A 7,851-nucleotide genomic window follows, 5' to 3' on the forward strand; every position below is an offset into this window, starting at 1 on the left:
ACACACACACACACACACACACACACACACACACACACACACACACACATGCACATCAGCATTGTGAAGACATGAGATATGAATGAGATATGATACATGTTTCACTCTTTGCTGGAGGAACAGTTGTGAAAAGAATAGTATAATAATGAGAACCTGTTTGTTTATTAACGGTAGGAACATTTTAAGAAATTATCAAGGTAAACCAAGTTTTTTTCTTCTTCTCTTTTTGGCACTCAAAAGTGGAAACACACTTACCTGCCTTCTTTTCTGACGCACATTTCTCATTAATATTTGATTTGTGTTTCATGGTGTGAAACCAAAATGAAAAGCAAAACCAAAATAAGCTCTGCAGAATATGAACCCCGCCCTGCTCAAGCGATATGTGTGCGATGACTTGACCCCTCGCTTACCGCGTCTCTCCTCTTGTTTACATTTAGCGTATCAGCCGTCGCATTCATGCTGCCATACATGAGTTATTCTCTTTCCTATGTGGCCGGAGGGGCTTTGAGGCCTCCCCTCCCGACGCTGCTCCACCACGCTTAATTTAAACCTGTGGCTGAAGCAGTGTGCTCCTCTTGAAACAGCGTACTATTTCATCTTCCCAGAAGCCTGAGGGACACTGGCAAGCCCCAGGCTGTTACGAGTACAAGTACCACAAGACCAAAATATCATTCAGGATTGGAAATGATGGGGAAAAAAAACCTTGTTTACACTGAAGAAATAAAAAGAACTTGTGTTTGAAATGAGATTGTAGATAACATATGTTCAACAGAGATATTCGACACAAATATAGTTGCAGTTGCAAAGGCTGGTATGGTGATTTAAAGGGATAGTTCACCAAAAAAAATTTAATTCGGTCAAAATTTCCCTTGTGAAAGAAAAAAAGGACATATTATGGAAATAATATACTTTAAAAGAATGTACTTGAGTGCGCACTGAATGTAATGTTTTCAAACACTTATTGCATGTTAATTGCAATACATGAAAATGTATTATAGTTTAAATTTACAATAAATGCAGTTAGTTGAAATTAAGAGTGCTTATGTAGGACTTGATCTTTATACTGTATGTAATTGCATAATTACTTTTGTTGTGTTTGAAATATGGTTAAATTGTGTTGTGAAATGTACTGACAATCATTTATGGTAAACAAAAATATATTTGATGTAATTTCTTTTGAAACTTGTATGTCTTGTATTCAAATACTGTATATTTGTAACTGATCACATTTGCAATGATTAAGTTGCAATTTTGTACATATAAAATATTTAAATGTAAAATATTAACTTTAAATTTAATTTAAATAAATAACACAATACTACGAATTACACACTACAGTTAAAGTTATGCTTTATAAGGTTTTTGTGATTTAGTATGTTAGTCAACACATCCAAATAAATGTACTTCTTTAAAAAACAACAAACTATTATTAAATCATAACGGTTTGAAATGTAAAGTACTGTAAATCTACACTATTATTATTAATTGGATATTATTACAAAGTGCACTTTTTTTTTTAAAAATGTACTTGTGATATATAATTTCTGAAAGTACAGTTCTAGGTAACACTTTAGTATAGGAACCAATTCTCACTATTAACCAGTTGCTTATTAGCATGCCTATCATTAACATAATGGCTGTTTATTAGTTCATATAAAGCATATATTCTGCATGACCGTATTCTACATCCCTAATCCTACCCAATACCCAAACTTAACAACTATCTTACTAACTATTAATAAGCAGTAAATTAGGAGTTTATTGAGGCAAAAGTTAAAATGTTAAATGTACATTCATAGAGCTCATCAAATATGATAAACACAGAAGCTCAGCCATGCTTGCTTGATGAGCAATATGATGTTCTTGTTTTTGATATGCGAAAGTTTTGGTCGCATGGACTTTGAATGGATAGACAAAAATTATGAGAGAATATTACACATATATTTGTGTTCTGAAGATGAATGGACGTTTTATAGGTTTGAAACAACATGAGAATGAGTACATTTTTGGATTAAACTAACCCTTTTACTATTGCCAGAAATTTCAGATGAAGCTGAAATATTTGTTTCTCAAGCAACCACTCACTTGTCAATAAATGGTGTCTAATCCAATATATGCATTAATATTAATTTTTCAATAAGTAATGAGTAAATGGAGTTAGTAGATATACATAAGTATCAGCCAGTGCATTGATATGTCTGTAGATTTGAAGTCCACCAAGACTGTAAAACCTCCAAAATCAGCAGTTTCTGCACCTGCCAAAGCGTTTTGTGGTAGAGCCACAAAAATGTCTCCAAACAGTAACATGCATGCTTTTGGATTTACAATTACAATGTTTTAAACATAAAAGCTCTGTTCCAAAACCAAGTGAGCTGTTGAGACAACATTTTTCAGGCATAATTTTGCTCAAATTTTGTACTTCCTGTCTTACTTGTACATATTGATGAACTCAACAACATCGTAGGGTGTCACTACAATAACAGACTGACATGGTATAACAGACTATCAGTAGTTTCAGGTTTCCCTGCATCCTGGAATGGCGAATAGGCTACAACAACATGACCTCTGCAATCCAAAAAAGCAGTTATCATAGACTCGCTGCTTCAGGTTATATCAGACCTGTAATGTAGGGCCATGCTGCCCTTAGCCTTAGATAACTATGGTTGCAAGTTTCATTGAACTCTATTGGTAATGATGGAACTTGCAACCATAGTTGCTTTTGGGAAATGCACCCCTGATTATCACATTCAAGAAGACTTTCTATTGACATTGTCATGGTTGTAGAAAAAAGCCATGGATTTGTTTTCCAACATGAGTTTAATTTTATCAGATGAAGCCCTTTCAATGAAATCAATGTACTATATTTTAGTTCGATAATGTTTTTTATTTAATATTTTGTATTTTTAGGCACAGGGGTACGTGGACATTCAGTTGGTGCAGCGTGCAGTTGCGAGGCATTTATGCCCGCAAAACGCCGCCACCTGGCGGAATCGTCCGCATCTCCCATCCAAACCATGTAAGTTTACCTCGTCTTTGACGGCGAGGGCTTACAATGCTGCTGGACAAGCAGCCTCTGCCCTCCATGCTATGGCCATCCTGCAGGTCCATCAGGCCAAAGCATTGAAAGATCTGGACGAGGGTATTCCTGACCCAGAGTTGCTTCAGGAACTGCGTTCAGCAAACCGACTACGCTCTAAGAGCTACGAGGTTACGGCGCAGGCCCTGGGTCGGGCGATGCCCACCTTGCGGAGATGAAGGATGCCGAGAAGGTTCACTTTCTTGACGGCCCAATCTCTTAAGATGGCCTCTTCTGTGATACTGTCGAGGACTTTGCCTCAAAAGTTCTCTGCAGTAAGGAAGCAGATGGAGGCCATTAAACACATCCTTTCTTGGCGCGGCTCTGCTTCCAGGGGAGGTAGAACCCCGAGGCAGCAAGCCCTTTGCGAGCGCTGCACCAGCCCCTCTCAAACAGGTGGCGCCGCCCACCCGTCGTCAGGCTACTAGGAACCCACGTAAGGCTTCAAAGAGTTCTTGAGACGGGCAACCCAGGGATGGAGAAGGCTGCACATCTACTTGCCCCAGGATTGCAGGTGAGCCTCACTCCCCTAGGGGGTGAACTTTACATTTTCGAAAAAAAAGGGCAGTTTCCTCTTTCCCTGGGTTTCATTCTTACTCTCTGTGTTTGTGGCTCTCGTCTTCTCAATGGCCGGGCACCAGGAGTCAGCGCTAGAATCTCGGTGGACGTGACTCTTTCGCCTTTCCGAGTTCTGGCGCCTCATGCCCAAGTGTAGGTAAGTACTTTATGCAGCACCACACAAACGTCACAATGTTTCAAGGAAGCCAGACCTCCTGGCACCCCCGCGGCCATACCTCTGGAACCTCCACGTCTGGTCCCTGGATGGGACGAGGAGGAACTCAGAAGTCTACCTCCAGCAGTGGTAGATACAATCTCTCAGGGTAGAGCCCCCTCTACTAGGCACTCTATGCCCTGAAGTGGTGCGTTTTCACTACGTGGTGTTCCACCAAAGGCGAGGACCCACGGAGGTGTGGCCTTAGGTCAATGCTTTCCTTTTTACAACAAGGCCTTGAAAAGCGCCTGTCTGCCTCCACTCTGAAGGTCTACGTGGCAGTTATAGCAGCAAACCACGACCTTGTGGATGGCAGGTCTTTGGGAAAGCACAACCTGATAGTTAGGTTCCTGAGAGGTGCCTAGACAGTAAATCCTCCAAGACCACACCTCATCCCATCTTGGGATCTTTCCATGGTCCTGCAAAGTCTGCGTAAAGATCCGTTTGCAACCTGCAAACATTTCCTCTGGAGGAGGAAAACCCAGCCTTGTCTCTGTTGTGTCCAGTATGTGCTTTGGACCGAACTCAAGAGTTTCAGACAATCTGAACAGCTCTTTGTCTGATTTGGGGGTCAGCAGAAAGGGAAGGCTGTCTCCAAACAAAGAATAGCTCACTGGACTGTGGATGCCATTTCTCGGTCATATCAGGCCGAAGGTGTGTCATGTCTGCTGGGAATGAGGGCTCACTCCACCCGTGGCATTGCTGCCACTTCGGCATTGGCACACGGTGCTTCACTAGCAGACATATGTAGAACTGCGGGCTGGGCTACATCCAACACTACGATTCTACAATCTCTGAATGGCACCAGTTTTGTCTCGAGTTTTCGGTAATATTGGTTAAATATCGGTTTCCGCTCTCTGAGGTGATAACGTGCACTCTTAGGTCTACTCCAGTTCCCCAGGTATGGTGAACCTTAGACAACCTCTTTCTGTCACTTTAGCACCTTTGTTGTAGATGAGTTTGGCGGAGGAACTCATCACCAGGCCCATTACTTGTGGAGCTGCCCCTTCCAGGTGAGCCCTTATATATGCTCCGAATGTAGTGGTTGCCCTTTTGGTCACCCCATATGATGTATGCTACTGTTCAGTTTCCAGGTCAGTGAACCCAGTGTCTTCACCTTGACAGGGCTAGCTCTGTCTCCAGTCACTGTGAGTTAGGTAGTCTCCACCCTTCGGTGGAGCCCACCACAGAGACCTCCCTATGTTAACGTTAACAACCAGGTATTTGCAAGCTGCACATTTTTCAAGCTTAGGCTTACTGCCTTTTACAAATCAGAAGAGGCCCCACAGCTGCAATGACCTGTTGTGGTGAGTAGCGCTCCATGATGGAGACCTGAGGTTATCTACCCTGGACATCGGAAGGTTACGAGTGAGCATTGTTGCACTTGCTGTTGGCCTGCTCGCATTTGCACCGCATTATCTCGTGGCACAGTGCAGTAGTTGTGGTGTTTAGTATAGGGACCCCCATACTGTTGTTCCGACACACATTGGAATGAACGACAGAAAGGGAAAGTCTCGGTTAGGTATGGTAACCTTCGTTACCTGATGGAAGGAACGGAGACGTGTGTCCCACTGGCCAAATCTCCGTGCTGACCGCTGATGTGGCTGATACGCTACCTCAGCTCCTCAGAACAAAACTGAAGTGCAGCTTGCACGCAGCCGGCCTTATATACCAGTATACGAGCATGGCCTTGCATGCAAATTCTGCATGCCAATTTCATTGGCCTTTTATGATACTCTCAGAGGTGATTGGGGCCCTCAAGGACGACCCCCATACTGTTGTTCTGACACACTTCTCCGTTCCCTCCATCAGGGAACGAGAGTTCCCATACATAACCGAGACGTTTTCATTGTGGGCCCATAAAATTATATTGACCTCTCTATATACTACTTACTAAAATACTAAGACGAATTTTAGGTGGAAAATTATTTCTGTGCTTATTTCAAAACACTTGGTACAGTACAAAACATAAGAAGCAATGAAGAGGCATTAGGAAACCCATCACTTTGAAATATGTGGCTTTAAACCAAACAGATTGGCATTGTTTTGTAGGACACCAGTAGCCCTGAAAGGTTCAGATTTATTCCCAAATACCCAGCAATAACCCACTGAGCCAAATGAATACTTGTGTCAACAGCGTGTATGTAAACAGACTCACCTACTTGTCATTCCATCTTTGAATGGGCCCTTTCTCTGTGCCGCTCCTCCAAGGTATTCCCTCGTTCCGGACCAGTGCTTCCTCCACACCATTGACTACATCCAGGAACTTGGGTAAATAAGTCCCCGCTGTGCAGGCAGAGGTTAAAGTGGACTGTGCCAGTTTTGACGGCGTTGTGAAAGAGGTGAGAGCAAATCACAGCTGTGTGAATACATGCATTCATTTTGCACCGTAATTATGAAAGAAATGAAACTCTAGCATGTTGGTTAACTAAACCGTATCAGGTCACATTTTACATGACAGTTTCCAGGCTACACTGCAAATACAGAAAAAACATGTAATAATCAGTATGCAATCATTAATTAATTAGCTTGTATTTAAAAATGATTGAATGTTGTACACATTACTATAGTCATTAAATATAGTCACATGCACAGTGTGTTACACGGGCACCGTAATCAAGTGCTGTGAAACAAACAAATAACCTAGGCCTAAATCAAGCAGCTATTTGTTAATGAGGCATTAAAACTGCAGAATGAATAAATCTTATTGTAACATGTTCATACTGTTTTAATTACAACAGTGCATAAGCAAAATAAACTATTTGCACTCAATAAAAAAAAGAAAAAAGAACTGAACAGTTTATCGAACCTTTCAAAATTGCATTCGTATATCATATTTGACACATCAGGCTTTTATGGCTTATAATAATATGATATAGGAGAATAAGGAGTTCAAACTTGAGGAGGAATGCTTAATTTTATTCGGAGGCCCAAAATTATCAAAAATATGTGATTTGGTGTAGATACTGGTATTTACGTGGACAAAAAGTAACATGAAATTCTGATAGCTTGAAATGTAAATCAATGAGATCTTTATAACAGTATAGCAGATACTTACATAAAATTATATTAATATTGAGTTGTGATATAAATATAGAGATATAGATGATATAAATATAGAGTTGTCACTCTATATCTCCTAATATTATGTCTTAGTAAGATGATATTTAAATGCTTAGTTTGATGATCAAAACATATAATGCAATGCAATGGAATGATGATTGGGAGATGAACAAAGAAACATTCCTGAAAAGCCTGATGATCATATTTGAGACATGATTTTTCTAGTGTATGGATAACCAAATAAAAATAAAGTTGCTTCAGTCCAAGTGTTCATCTTAAAACATTACTAACAATATAAAAGTTATTCTTACTTTTACTTTATAAAAATCAGTTACGATTTCACAGCAAAAAGACATATGAAGCATGAAGGGAGATGTTTTAAAATGATACTAAAAGGTATTTTACTTAAAGTATACTAGTATTACTAAAAAGTATAAACTATCAATCAGACGACAGAAAGCATGCAGTAGATTGTGTGCAACATGTTTTTAAACCAAGTTTTCATCATGTTGATCATTTAGAGGCCTTAGAAAGTTGCGTATAAAACAAAATACAGTAGGCTTTATAGGGTTAATCATAGCCGTGTTTGTCTTAAATGGTAAATCAGTATGCAGCCGATCAATTGCCATTTTTCTTTTCTGATTTATTCCTGTGTTCATTTGACAAAAAATTTGCAAATGTCACTTTTCATTTGAATTGGTGCTGTAGTCATTGTTTTAACCACAAGATGGCAGTGTATATCAAACTGGAGGTGGAGAAACGGGCTGAATTGTCTTTTCAGCCGCTCAACAGATCCCTTAATCAGGATCAAAATAAATGATGCTCATTAAATCAGGGGTGAATTTGCATGAGATTATGAAACACGAAATACACAGTGTTACCGCCAAACAATTTAATGATAAACTGTAATGTCCCATAATAGCAGAAATGTTGTTTCCCT

At 40.1% G+C, this 7,851-nt stretch overlaps 1 protein-coding gene across 1 annotated transcript in view; it reads left to right on the forward strand.

Moving 5' to 3' along the window:
* The window catches only part of LOC107708584 (transmembrane inner ear expressed protein-like), a 36,853-nt gene that overhangs the window by 1,642 nt on the left and 27,360 nt on the right, over nucleotides 1–7,851 (forward strand). The window contains exon 2 of the mRNA XM_016512847.1: nucleotides 6,060–6,190. The gene's annotated coding sequence lies outside the window, so the exon portion shown is untranslated. The remainder of the gene's footprint in view (nucleotides 1–6,059; nucleotides 6,191–7,851) is intronic.

This window comes from Sinocyclocheilus rhinocerous, unplaced genomic scaffold (genome assembly GCF_001515625.1).
Source record: "Sinocyclocheilus rhinocerous isolate Xijiao unplaced genomic scaffold, SAMN03320098_v1.1 scaffold25, whole genome shotgun sequence".
NCBI classification, from domain to species: Eukaryota; Metazoa; Chordata; class Actinopteri; order Cypriniformes; family Cyprinidae; genus Sinocyclocheilus; species Sinocyclocheilus rhinocerous.